Below are 14,401 nucleotides of genomic sequence, written 5' to 3' on the forward strand. Positions count from 1 at the left end.
ATCTGGGGCGCTCTGTACGTTAGCCACGCTAAAATAAATTCTAGCGTGTTACCGACTCTACCACGGGGAGGTGTACAGAACTTGATTAGGAGAGGCTGCAAACTTTAAAAGCTCACAACCGGGGTTTCAAAGGCTTTGGATGAATTGAACAGAAAAGGTCGCTCTGCCGCTTTCTAACCGCCTTCAAAAATTCCGGTCGCACTACTTTCTCCGCTACAGTTCCTAACCCTTAAGAGAGTCATAGTTACTCCCGCCGTTTACCCGCGCTTGCTTGAATTTCTTCACTTTGACATTCAGAGCACTGGGCAGAAATCACATTGAGTCAACACCCGTTGGGGCCATCGCAATGCTTTGTTTTAATTAGACAGTCGGATTCCCCTAGTCCGTGCCAGTTCTGAGCTGACCGTTGAATGGCGGCCGAAGAGGATATCCAAATACCGATTAAGGTAATATGGAACCTCGCAGCAAGACGGTTCCGCGGGAGGCCAAGGCACGGGACCGAACTCGGATCCATAATCATCACAAATACTCCAACCATGAAGGAAGGAGAGAGATGCTCCAATTACTTCACCTCGCCCAGGCCCGGCACGTCAGCCGTGACCCACTTCCTCGCCAAGCCCGACACGCCCCGATCCTCAGAGCCAATCCTTATCCCGAAGTTACGGATCCAATTTGCCGACTTCCCTTACCTACATTATTCTATCGACTAGAGGCTCTTCACCTTGGAGACCTGCTGCGGATATGGGTACGAACCGGCGCGAGCCTCCACGTGGCCCTCTCCTGGATTTTCAAGGTCCGAGGGGAAGATCCGGACACCGCTGCAACTGCGGTGCTCTTCGCGTTCCAAACCATATCTCCCTGCTAGAGGATTCCATGGAACTCGAACGCTTATGCAGAAAAGAAAACTCTTCCCGGATCTCCCGACGGCGTCTCCAGGTCCTTTTGGGTTACCCCGACGAACTCTCTTGCGAGGGCCCGACTTTTTGACGGTTCCGCTGCCGGGTTCCGGAATAGGAACCGGATTCCCTTTCGCCCGATGGGTGTGTACAAACTTTTTACGTGTTTGTGTACACGTACACACGTACGTACGTACGTAAATAATAAAGCTACACCACATCAACATCGGCTTTCGCCTAGGGCTTAGGATCGACTGACTCGTGTGCAACGGCTGTTCACACGAAACCCTTCTCCACGTCAGTCCTCCAGGGCCTCGCTGGAGTATTTGCTACTACCACCAAGATCTGCACCGACGGCGGCTCCAGACGGCCTCACGGCCAATCCTTCTGCGCACACCGCCGCGACCCTCCTACTCGTCAGAGCTTCATGGTCGCGCGCAAAACGCGAACCGCACATGCCGCTGACGGTCGAGTATAAGCACGACGCTTCAGCGCCATCCATTTTCAGGGCTAGTAACTTCGGCAGATGAGTTGTTACACACTCCTTGGCGGATTCCGACTTCCATGGCCACCGTCCTGCTGTCTTAAGTTACCAACGCCTTTCATGGTATCCCATAAGCGTCGATTTTGGCGCTTTAACTCGACGTTTGGTTCATCCCACAGCGCCAGTTCTGCTTACCAAAAATGGCCCACTTGGCACTCTGATTCGAGTCTCGCGGCTTCATAAGTTCGAGCAAGCCGGAGATCTCACCCATTTAAAGTTTGAGAATAGGTTGAGGTCGTTTCGACCCCAATGCCTCTAATCATTCGCTTTACCGGATGAAACTCGTACGCTACGAGCGCCAGCTATCCTGAGGGAAACTTCGGAGGGAACCAGCTACTAGATGGTTCGATTAGTCTTTCGCCCCTATACCCAGTTCCGACGATCGATTTGCACGTCAGAATCGCTACGGACCTCCATCAGGGTTTCCCCTGACTTCGTCCTGACCAGGCATAGTTCACCATCTTTCGGGTCCCAGCGTGTACGCTCTTGGTGCGCCTCTTCTCGTAATGAGAACGAGACGCCCCGGGAGTGCGAAGCGATCCAATTTATTAAAAAAGCAAATCGCTTATCCTCCCTTGGTCTACGCGAGGTAAACCTTTACTTTCATTACGCCTTTAGGTTTAGTTATTTCCCAATGACTCGCGCACATGCTAGACTCCTTGGTCCGTGTTTCAAGACGGGTCCTGAAATTACCCAAATCGATAGCGTCGTTGATCGGCGTTTCGAAACGAGGTCTGTTCGAGAACACCGTAACCAACAGTCGTTCCGGGACAGAATCGGCATTATGTCCGATTACCGTCAAACACGAAACGCTCTTGCTACGGGCCGAACGCTAATTATAATTTAGCGGCCCCGCGCCATATTTGTACCGTCGAGCGAGTCTGTCGGAATATCGAGGGTCCGCATGAAAAAATCAAGTGGTCTCCACCTCGAGTCTTAAACAGACACCCCAACGGATCACGACGTCCTACTAGAGGAAAAGTGCACGCGTTCGATATCGATTAGAAAAACGTAAAACGCGATTTATTGTGTTGCCGAAACAACAACAATATCCGTCATACAAACGTTCAACTTCAATTATCGAAACGCGAATGAATTTCCTCTTTCGACCTTTCGGGTTTCTCAGGTTTACCCCTGAACGGTTTCACGTACTCTTGAACTCTCTCTTCAAAGTGCTTTTCAACTTTCCCTCACGGTACTTGTTCGCTATCGGTCTCGTGGTCATATTTAGCCTTAGATGGAGTTTACCACCCACTTAGGGCTGCACTCTCAAGCAACCCGACTCTCAGGAGAGATCCTCACGCAATCGGCAACGGTCGCTACGGGCCTGGCACCCTCTATGGGCTGTGGCCCCGTTCAAGAAGGACTTGGACGCGCCGCACGATCTCGTGATAAACGGATCCTCCCTAACACCACATTTCCCGGTGGCCGATATCGACCACGGGATTCGGTGCTGGGCTTTTCCCTGTTCGCTCGCAGCTACTAAGGGAATCCTAGTTAGTTTCTTTTCCTCCGCTTAGTAATATGCTTAAATTCAGCGGGTAATCTCACCTGCTCTGAGGTCGATATATTATAATATATCTATAATATTTAAATACAATTCGCTAAAATATCACAAAAAAAAAAAACGTGTGTTTAATCACATTATACGAAATATAACATTATTTGTTTTTATTTATAGAGGCGGCAGAGCAAGTTATACATATATATATATATATATATATATATATATATATATATAAATTCATATATTTTGTCGATACAGTATAAATGATATAAAAAAAAACACTGGTCAGACGTCCAGTCTTCGAAACTTTATTATTTCTCTCGGACACGACGACCGCGTTATCATTTTAAATATATATAATATATACACTTATTTATCGACTATATATACGTAAATATAACTCTACCAAACAAATTTTATGTATTTCATATAAAAATACACACGATCAATTTATGGTAGTAATAGCGTCGTTGTGTTCAAAAATTGCGCAAATTTTTTCTATAAAAAATTTACGCTGCTTTTCGCATTTTAGGATGCCGCACAAAAAAAAAATACGCACAAGTTTATAGTATGTGCGTGTGTTTTCTTTTAGTGTGCGTTATTGTGTCTCACACATCCAACACGCTTAGTCATTTATTTTTCTATAATAAATTGAAAAATTTTAAATTCTAAGCAGTCTTTTAAATTGATACGACCCTCAGTCAGGAGTGGTCCGGGAACGAGTATCCGAGGACCGCAATGTGCGTTCGAAATGTCGATGTTCATGTGTCCTGCAGTTCACAAGTTGACGCGCAATTAGCTGCGTTCTTCATCGACCCACGAGCCAAGTGATTCACCGTTCAGGGTAATCATTTTATTATGTCGTTTTCTCATATTCTATTCGTCGTATTTTTAATATTTGATTATTAAATTAATAATAATATTATAATATTTTATACGCGTATAGAATTATCTAACGACATTTATATATATATATATATATATATATATATATATATATTATTTATTAAATGGTAATTATATATAAATTTTAGAGAAATTATAATATCGTACTTAAAAATATCCGATAAATTTTAACCGCTGCACATGTTTTATTACAAACGAGGCGCGCATAGACAGATATCTCGCACGATATATTCCTCTTAATTATTACAAGTTTTTTAATCTTGAAAGTTTTATACAAATTTCGACACGGTCGGGCGTAAATCTTCGAACACCTTCGAAATAATACGTGAAATATTATTTCTAAAACGAATTTTTATACATATCGAAAGAATCGACACGTGCTTAAAAGTTTCGTTTAGGTACCCGGATGAAGAAAATGTCTTATCATCTCACATAATCATCATCACATATAATATTGTCGAAATTTTTTTGTATTACCTTCGATCGATAAAAAACTTATGTAATAATAAAAAAACGAAATAAAATTTCTCCATAAAAATACAGAAGACAGACACACACGACGACAACAACAACAACAACAACAACAACAGACGACGTTTCAATAATCTATATATTTTTCGTTTATTATAATAACGATTCTTTATATTAGAACGTTTTTAGTTAACAAGAAATTTTGTTAATGATCGTTCTGTCAATCGTTAATATATATATATATATAATAATAAAAATATATTGTTACTACTATTGTGTCGTCATCGTCGTTCGTCGTCGTCGTCGTCGTCGACTCCTTCTACTAATCTATGATAAAAATTTTTCGTTATTTTTACTGTAAATTTATATATGTAGATATATATTTTATAGACGTATGAAATATATTTATCTTTTTTTTTTTTAAATATTATTCGAAACTTGTTCGAATTTTATAAAAAAAAAAAAAAAAAATTTCAATATATATACATCATATATTTATATCATATATAAATTTTCTTTTGAAGAGTTCGATTATTTTGTAGAAAAGAAAAATTTCTTTCACAATTATATATAATATAATAATACAGACTTGATTTCGTTTTTTTATTTTTTGTTTAAAAACGAACAAATACTCTGTAATGATCCTTCCGCAGGTTCACCTACGGAAACCTTGTTACGACTTTTACTTCCTCTAAATGATCAAGTTTGGTCATCTTTCCGAAGCATCGGCGACGCCGAAACGCCACCGCGCTCAGTCCGAAGACCTCACTAAATCATTCAATCGGTAGTAGCGACGGGCGGTGTGTACAAAGGGCAGGGACGTAATCAACGCGAGCTTATGACTCGCGCTTACTGGGAATTCCTCGTTCATGGGGAACAATTGCAAGCCCCAATCCCTAGCACGAAGGAGGTTCAGCGGGTTACCCGGGCCGCTCGGCCAGGGAGGACACGCTGATTCCTTCAGTGTAGCGCGCGTGCGGCCCAGAACATCTAAGGGCATCACAGACCTGTTATTGCTCAATCTCGTGCGGCTAGAAGCCGCCTGTCCCTCTAAGAAGAATTATTTGTACGCCGACAGTAAAAACCGCGAACGGCAAGAGCCGAAACTCAATACCGACGGGCCTTTGGGATGTCGAAATACGCCTAGTTAGCAGGCTAGAGTCTCGTTCGTTATCGGAATTAACCAGACAAATCGCTCCACCAACTAAGAACGGCCATGCACCACCACCCACCGAATCAAGAAAGAGCTCTCAATCTGTCAATCCTTCCGGTGTCCGGGCCTGGTGAGGTTTCCCGTGTTGAGTCAAATTAAGCCGCAGGCTCCACTCCTGGTGGTGCCCTTCCGTCAATTCCTTTAAGTTTCAGCTTTGCAACCATACTTCCCCCGGAACCCAAAAGCTTTGGTTTCCCGGAAGCTGCCCGCCGAGTCATCGGAGGAACGTCGGCGGATCGCTAGCTGGCATCGTTTATGGTTAGAACTAGGGCGGTATCTGATCGCCTTCGAACCTCTAACTTTCGTTCTTGATCAATGAAAGCGTTTTTGGCAAATGCTTTCGCTTCTGTCCGTCTTGCGACGATCCAAGAATTTCACCTCTAACGTCGCAATACGAATGCCCCCATCCGTTCCTATTAATCATTACCTCGGGGTTCCGAAAACCAACAAAATAGAACCGAGGTCCTATTCCATTATTCCATGCACACAGTATTCAGGCAAAATTTTGGCCTGCTTTAAGCACTCTAATTTGTTCAAAGTAAACGTGCCGGCCCACCTCGACACTCAGTCAAGAGCACCGCGGCGGGATTGAGTTGGGCCGCCCTTGCGAGCTAAGCCCACCGGCAGGACGTCCCACGACACGCCAGTTGACACCGCGTACGATGAACCAGCGGCGTGGGACACAGATTCGACTACGAGCTTTTTAACCGCAACAACTTTAATATACGCTATTGGAGCTGGAATTACCGCGGCTGCTGGCACCAGACTTGCCCTCCAATTGATCCTCGTTAAAGGGTTTAGAGTGTACTCATTCCGATTACGGGGCCTCGGATGAGTCCCGTATCGTTATTTTTCGTCACTACCTCCCCGTGCCGGGAGTGGGTAATTTGCGCGCCTGCTGCCTTCCTTGGATGTGGTAGCCGTTTCTCAGGCTCCCTCTCCGGAATCGAACCCTGATTCCCCGTTACCCGTTACAACCATGGTAGGCGCAGAACCTACCATCGACAGTTGATAAGGCAGACATTTGAAAGATGCGTCGCCGGTGCGAGACCGTGCGATCAGCGAAAAGTTATTCAGAGTCACCAAATTGTACGATGACGAGCAAGCCCGCCACCGATTGGTTTTGATCTAATAAAAGCGCTCCTTCCGTCTCCGGTCGGAACTCTGTTTGCATGTATTAGCTCTAGAATTACCACAGTTATCCAAGTAAATGTGGGTACGATCTAAGGAACCATAACTGATTTAATGAGCCTTTCGCGGTTTCACCTTAATTTGGCTTGTACTGAGACATGCATGGCTTAATCTTTGAGACAAGCATATGACTACTGGCAGGATCAACCAGGGAACTACTATTTGTGTATTTTATATATAATAAAACTATTATCGAAAAAGTTTTAATAACAATATCCACCACATAATGTGAGGATGAGAATTATGATGACGTTTTTTCATATTACATATATTTTATATTTATACACATAATATTTTATATTCATCTATATTCTCGTATATAATAAACACATTGTTATTTACTTTTTCGTTTGCGTGGTGTTTGCTGCGCTTATTATTGAAAATATATAATTTTCGGCGCCACGCTTTATATATTATAATATATTTTTCTTATATTTCATAAAATTTTCACCGAATCGACTATAAATTTATCTAAAATTTAATCGAAATGATATTTTAAATAAGATATAATTACGTCGACCGGAATAGAATTTCGACATTATCTCTACCCTTCGCTAGATTGTAAGCGACATGGTTTACAATTAGATAATAATGAACGAAATTTTTATTCTCGCTCGGAATAATGAGAGTTATCGCAATGTTGTGTAATAATATAAATGTTATATTATTATATATATTTTTATAGACGATCGCATATGAATCGCTCGCGGTAAAACGCTAGCTAAATTCGCGATCTCGCAATATATATTTAATTTGTGGATAAATTGATATAATATCTAAAAAGGGAACCGCTAGCAATATACGATAATATATTGGAGGAGAACGGGGACCCTTTCAGAAAACTATATAATCCACTATAATGTGGAATGACCGATACAACGTCTTTACGTAAATTATAACGAGTTCATTAAAATTTAACGAGACGTCAACTTCGATACACCACACATATATGTGCGCTGTACAACGGTACGCTTTCTACATTAACATTAATAAAGATGTATAGTGAAAATATATAAAAGATGTATTATGAATATTAAAAAGAAGTATTATGAAACTTCATACCGTCCGAGACGTAAAAGTGTTATGGAAAATATTAACAATAACGGAAAAAAAGTATTATGAAATTAGATTGCCGCTCGATGTACGAACGTACGAGATGTATTATATAAAAGTTGTATGAAAATAGTGATAATAATGAAAAACAAGTATTATGAAATGAGATTTTCCCTAAATATATGAACTTGTCGAAAAAGATGAATTGTGAAAGTTGAATGGAGACGTTTTGTGTGTAGGAGCCGTTCGAGGTATATTATATAAAAGTGTTATTGAAAATATTGACAATAACGGAAAAAATGTATTATGAAATTAGATCGCCGCTCGATGAACGAACGTACGAGATGTATTATATAAAAGTTGTATGAAAAAAGTAATAATTATGAAAAACAAGTATTATGAAATGAGATTTTCCCTAAATATATGAACTTGTCGAAAAAGATGAATTGTGAAAGTTGAATGGAGATGTTTTGTATGTAGGAACCGTTCGAGGTATATTATATAAAAGTGTTATGGAAAATATTAACAATAACGGAAAAAATGTATTATGAAATTAGATCGCCGCTCGATGAACGAACGTACGAGATGTATTATATAAAAGTTGTATGAAAATAGTAATAATTATGAAAAACAAGTATTATGAAATGAGATTTTCCCTAAATATATGAACTTGTCGAAAAAGATGAATTGTGAAAGTTGAATGGAGATGTTTTGTATGTAGGAACCGTTCGAGGTATATTATATAAAAGTGTTATTGAAAATATTGACAATAACGGAAAAAATGTATTATGAAATTAGATCGCCGCTCGATGAACGAACGTACGAGATGTATTATATAAAAGTTGTATGAAAAAAGTAATAATTATGAAAAACAAGTATTATGAAATGAGATTTTCCCTAAATATATGAACTTGTCGAAAAAGATGAATTGTGAAAGTTGAATGGAGATGTTTTGTATGTAGGAACCGTTCGAGGTATATTATATAAAAGTGTTATGGAAAATATTAACAATAACGGAAAAAATGTATTATGAAATTAGATCGCCGCTCGATGAACGAACGTACGAGATGTATTATATAAAAGTTGTATGAAAATAGTAATAATTATGAAAAACAAGTATTATGAAATGAGATTTTCCCTAAATATATGAACTTGTCGAAAAAGATGAATTGTAAAAGTTGAATGGAGATGTTTTGTATGTAGGAACCGTTCGAGGTATATTATATAAAAGTGTTATGGAAAATATTGACAATAACGGAAAAAATGTATTATGAAATTAGATCGCCGCTCGATGAACGAACGTACGAGATATATTATATAAAAGTTGTATGAAAATAGTAATAATTATGAAAAACAAGTATTATGAAATGAGATTTTCCCTAAATATATGAACTTGTCGAAAAAGATGAATTGTGAAAGTTGAATGGAGATGTTTTGTATGTAGGAGCCGTTCGAGGTATATTATATAAAAGTGCTATGAAAATATTAACAATAACGGAAAAAAGTATTATGAAATTAGATCGCCGCTCGATGTATGAACGTCCGAGATGTATTATATAAAAGTTGTATTAAATTAGTGATAATAATGAAAAACAAGTAGTATGAAATTATATTCCGCTCGACTTAGGAACTTGTCGAAAAAGATGAATTGTGAAAGTTGAATGGAGTTGTTTTTTATGTAGGAGCCGTTCGAGGTATATAATATAAAAGTGCTATGAAAATATTAACAATAACGGAAAAAAGTATTATGAAATTAGATCGCCGCTCGATGTATGAACGTCCGAGATGTATTATATAAAAGTTGTATTAAATTAGTGATAATAATGAAAAACAAGTAGTATGAAATTATATTCCGCTCGATATAAGAACTTGTCGAAAAAGATGAATTGCGAAAATTGAATGGAGATGTTTTGTATGTAGGAGCCGTTCGAGGTATATTATATAAAAGTGTTAAGCGTGGCTTCAGGCCGGCAGAGGGCGCTAGTGTCTGTAAATTCGTGTCAAGTTTGGCGCCTGGCCGGCAGAGGGCGCTAGTGTCTATAAAACCGTGTTAAGTGTGGCTTCTGGCCGGCAGGTGGCGCTAGTGTCTGTAAATTCGTGTCAAGTTTGGCGTCTGGCCGGCAGAGGGCGCTAGTGTCTATAAAACCGTGTTTAGTTTGTCTTCTGGCCGGCAGAGGGCGCTAGTGTCTGTAAATTCGTGTCAAGTTTGGCGTCTGGCTGGCAGAGGGCGCTAGTGTCTATAAAACCGTGTTTAGTTTGTCTTCTGGCCGGCAGAGGGCGCTAGTGTCTATAAAACCGTGTTAAGTGTGGCTTCTGGCCGGCAGGTGGCGCTAGTGTCTGTGAATTCGTGCAAGTTTGGCGCCTGGCCGGCAGAGGGCGCTAGTGTCTATAAAACCGTGTTAAGTGTGGCTTCTGGCCGGCAGGTGGCGCTAGTGTCTGTAAATTCGTGTCAAGTTTGGCGTCTGGCCGGCAGAGGGCGCTAGTGTCTATAAAACCGTGTTTAGTTTGTCTTCTGGCCGGCAGAGGGCGCAAGTGTCTGTAAATTCGTGTCAAGTTTGGCGTCTGGCTGGCAGAGGGCGCTAGTGTCTGTAAATTCGTGTCAAGTTTGGCGTCTGGCCGGTAGAGGGCACTAGTGTCTATAAAACCGTGTTAAGTGTGGCTTCTGGCCGGTAGAGGGCGCTAGTGTCTGTAAATTCGTGTCAAGTTTGGCGTCTGGCCGGCAGAGGGCGCTAGTGTCTATAAAACCGTGTTAAGTGTGGCTTCTGGCCGGCAGGTGGCGCTAGTGTCTGTAAATTCGTGTCAAGTTTGGCGCCTGGCCGGCAGAGGGCGCTAGTGTCTATAAAACCGTGTTTAGTTTGTCTTCTGGCCGGCAGAGGGCGCTAGTGTCTATAAAACCGTGTTAAGTGTGGCTTCTGGCCGGCAGGTGGCGCTAGTGTCTGTGAATTCGTGCAAGTTTGGCGCCTGGCCGGCAGAGGGCGCTAGTGTCTATAAAACCGTGTTAAGTGTGGCTTCTGGCCGGCAGGTGGCGCTAGTGTCTGTAAATTCGTGTCAAGTTTGGCGTCTGGCCGGCAGAGGGCGCTAGTGTCTATAAAACCGTGTTTAGTTTGTCTTCTGGCCGGCAGAGGGCGCTAGTGTCTGTAAATTCGTGTCAAGTTTGGCGTCTGGCTGGCAGAGGGCGCTAGTGTCTATAAAACCGTGTTTAGTTTGTCTTCTGGCCGGCAGGTGGCGCTAGTGTGTATAAAACCGTGTTAAGCGTGGCTTCAGGCCGGCAGAGGGCGCTAGTGTCTATAAAACCGTGTTTAGTTTGTCTTCTTGCCGGCAGGTGGCGCTAGTGTCTATAAAACCGTGTTTAGTTTTTCTTCTGGCCGGTAGGATATAAGAACTTGTCGAGGTGTAACATATAAAAGTTGTATGAAATAGTAATAACATCGAAAAAAAAAAACCGTGTCAAGTTTGGCGCCTGGCCGGCAGAGGGCGCTAGTGTCTATAAAACCGTGTTAAGTGTGGCTTCTGGCCGGCAGGTGGCGCTAGTGTCTATAAAACCGTGTTTAGTTTGTCTTCTGGCCGGCAGAGGGCGCTAGTGTCTATAAAACCGTGTTAAGTGTGGCTTCTGGCCGGCAGGTGGCGCTAGTGTCTGTGAATTCGTGCAAGTTTGGCGCCTGGCCGGCAGAGGGCGCTAGTGTCTATAAAACCGTGTTAAGTGTGGCTTCTGGCCGGCAGGTGGCGCTAGTGTCTGTAAATTCGTGTCAAGTTTGGCGTCTGGCCGGCAGAGGGCGCTAGTGTCTATAAAACCGTGTTTAGTTTGTCTTCTGGCCGGCAGAGGGCGCTAGTGTCTGTAAATTCGTGTCAAGTTTGGCGTCTGGCTGGCAGAGGGCGCTAGTGTCTATAAAACCGTGTTTAGTTTGTCTTCTGGCCGGCAGGTGGCGCTAGTGTGTATAAAACCGTGTTAAGCGTGGCTTCAGGCCGGCAGAGGGCGCTAGTGTCTATAAAACCGTGTTTAGTTTGTCTTCTTGCCGGCAGGTGGCGCTAGTGTCTATAAAACCGTGTTTAGTTTTTCTTCTGGCCGGTAGGATATAAGAACTTGTCGAGGTGTAACATATAAAAGTTGTATGAAATAGTAATAACATCGAAAAAAAAAAACCGTGTCAAGTTTGGCGTCTGGCCGGCAGAGGGCGCTAGTGTCTATAAAACCGTGTTAAGTGTGGCTTCTGGCCGGCAGGTGGCGCTAGTGTCTGTAAATTCGTGTCAAGTTTGGCGTCTGGCCGGTAGAGGGCACTAGTGTCTATAAAACCGTGTTAAGTGTGGCTTCTGGCCGGCAGAGGGCGCTAGTGTCTGTAAATTCGTGTCAAGTTTGGCGTCTGGCCGGCAGAGGGCGCTAGTGTCTATAAAACCGTGTTAAGTGTGGCTTCTGGCCGGCAGGTGGCGCTAGTGTCTGTAAATTCGTGTCAAGTTTGGCGCCTGGCCGGCAGAGGGCGCTAGTGTCTATAAAACCGTGTTTAGTTTGTCTTCTGGCCGGCAGAGGGCGCTAGTGTCTATAAAACCGTGTTAAGTGTGGCTTCTGGCCGGCAGGTGGCGCTAGTGTCTGTGAATTCGTGCAAGTTTGGCGCCTGGCCGGCAGAGGGCGCTAGTGTCTATAAAACCGTGTTAAGTGTGGCTTCTGGCCGGCAGGTGGCGCTAGTGTCTGTGAATTCGTGCAAGTTTGGCGCCTGGCCGGCAGGTGGCGCTAGTGTCTGTGAATTCGTGCAAGTTTGGCGCCTGGCCGGCAGGTGGCGCTAGTGTCTGTGAATTCGTGCAAGTTTGGCGCCTGGCCGGCAGAGGGCGCTAGTGTCTATAAAACCGTGTTTAGTTTGTCTTCTGGCCGGCAGAGGGCGCTAGTGTCTGTAAATTCGTGTCAAGTTTGGCGTCTGGCTGGCAGAGGGCGCTAGTGTCTATAAAACCGTGTTTAGTTTGTCTTCTGGCCGGCAGGTGGCGCTAGTGTGTATAAAACCGTGTTAAGCGTGGCTTCAGGCCGGCAGAGGGCGCTAGTGTCTATAAAACCGTGTTTAGTTTGTCTTCTTGCCGGCAGGTGGCGCTAGTGTCTATAAAACCGTGTTTAGTTTTTCTTCTGGCCGGTAGGATATAAGAACTTGTCGAGGTGTAACATATAAAAGTTGTATGAAATAGTAATAACATCGAAAAAAAAAACCGTGTCAAGTTTGGCGCCTGGCCGGCAGAGGGCGCTAGTGTCTATAAAACCGTGTTAAGTGTGGCTTCTGGCCGGCAGGTGGCGCTAGTGTCTATAAAACCGTGTTTAGTTTGTCTTCTGGCCGGCAGAGGGCGCTAGTGTCTATAAAACCGTGTTAAGTGTGGCTTCTGGCCGGCAGGTGGCGCTAGTGTCTGTGAATTCGTGCAAGTTTGGCGCCTGGCCGGCAGAGGGCGCTAGTGTCTATAAAACCGTGTTAAGTGTGGCTTCTGGCCGGCAGGTGGCGCTAGTGTCTGTAAATTCGTGTCAAGTTTGGCGTCTGGCCGGCAGAGGGCGCTAGTGTCTATAAAACCGTGTTTAGTTTGTCTTCTGGCCGGCAGAGGGCGCTAGTGTCTGTAAATTCGTGTCAAGTTTGGCGTCTGGCTGGCAGAGGGCGCTAGTGTCTATAAAACCGTGTTTAGTTTGTCTTCTGGCCGGCAGGTGGCGCTAGTGTGTATAAAACCGTGTTAAGCGTGGCTTCAGGCCGGCAGAGGGCGCTAGTGTCTATAAAACCGTGTTTAGTTTGTCTTCTTGCCGGCAGGTGGCGCTAGTGTCTATAAAACCGTGTTTAGTTTTTCTTCTGGCCGGTAGGATATAAGAACTTGTCGAGGTGTAACATATAAAAGTTGTATGAAATAGTAATAACATCGAAAAAAAAAAACCGTGTCAAGTTTGGCGCCTGGCCGGCAGAGGGCGCTAGTGTCTATAAAACCGTGTTAAGTGTGGCTTCTGGCCGGCAGGTGGCGCTAGTGTCTGTAAATTCGTGTCAAGTTTGGCGTCTGGCCGGTAGAGGGCACTAGTGTCTATAAAACCGTGTTAAGTGTGGCTTCTGGCCGGCAGAGGGCGCTAGTGTCTGTAAATTCGTGTCAAGTTTGGCGCCTGGCCGGCAGAGGGCGCTAGTGTCTATGAAACCGTGTTAAGTGTGGCTTCTGGCCGGCAGGTGGCGCTAGTGTCTATAAAACCGTGTTTAGTTTGTCTTCTGGCCGGCAGAGGGCGCTAGTGCCTATAAAACCGTGTTAAGTGTGGCTTCTGGCCGGCAGGTGGCGCTAGTGTCTGTGAATTCGTGCAAGTTTGGCGCCTGGCCGGCAGAGGGCGCTAGTGTCTATAAAACCGTGTTAAGTGTGGCTTCTGGCCGGCAGGTGGCGCTAGTGTCTGTAAATTCGTGTCAAGTTTGGAGTCTGGCCGGCAGAGGGCGCTAGTGTCTATAAAACCGTGTTTAGTTTGTCTTCTGGCCGGCAGAGGGCGCTAGTGTCTGTAAATTCGTGTCAAGTTTGGCGTCTGGCTGGCAGAGGGCGCTAGTGTCTATAAAACCGTGTTTAGTTTGTCTTCTGGCCGGCAGGTGGCGCTAGTGTGTATAAAACCGTGTTAAGCGTGGCTTCAGGCCGGCAGAGGGCGCTAG

The 14,401-nt window shown here is 43.7% G+C and overlaps 2 non-coding genes across 2 annotated transcripts; both read right to left on the reverse strand.

The window, feature by feature from the left end:
• Positions 1-3,638: 3,638 nt before the first annotated feature.
• Positions 3,639-3,794, reverse strand: LOC130450567 (5.8S ribosomal RNA). The gene has a single exon (XR_008910597.1). It is a non-coding gene; the product is annotated as a 5.8S ribosomal RNA (ribosomal RNA).
• Positions 3,795-4,960: 1,166 nt separating this feature from the next.
• On the reverse strand, positions 4,961-6,882 carry LOC130450557 (small subunit ribosomal RNA). Its single transcript, XR_008910591.1, has one exon. It is a non-coding gene; the product is annotated as a small subunit ribosomal RNA (ribosomal RNA).
• Between the last annotated feature and the right edge of the window lie 7,519 nt (positions 6,883-14,401).

This window comes from Diorhabda sublineata, chromosome 11 (assembly GCF_026230105.1).
Source record: "Diorhabda sublineata isolate icDioSubl1.1 chromosome 11, icDioSubl1.1, whole genome shotgun sequence".
NCBI lineage: Eukaryota > Metazoa > Arthropoda > Insecta > Coleoptera > Chrysomelidae > Diorhabda > Diorhabda sublineata.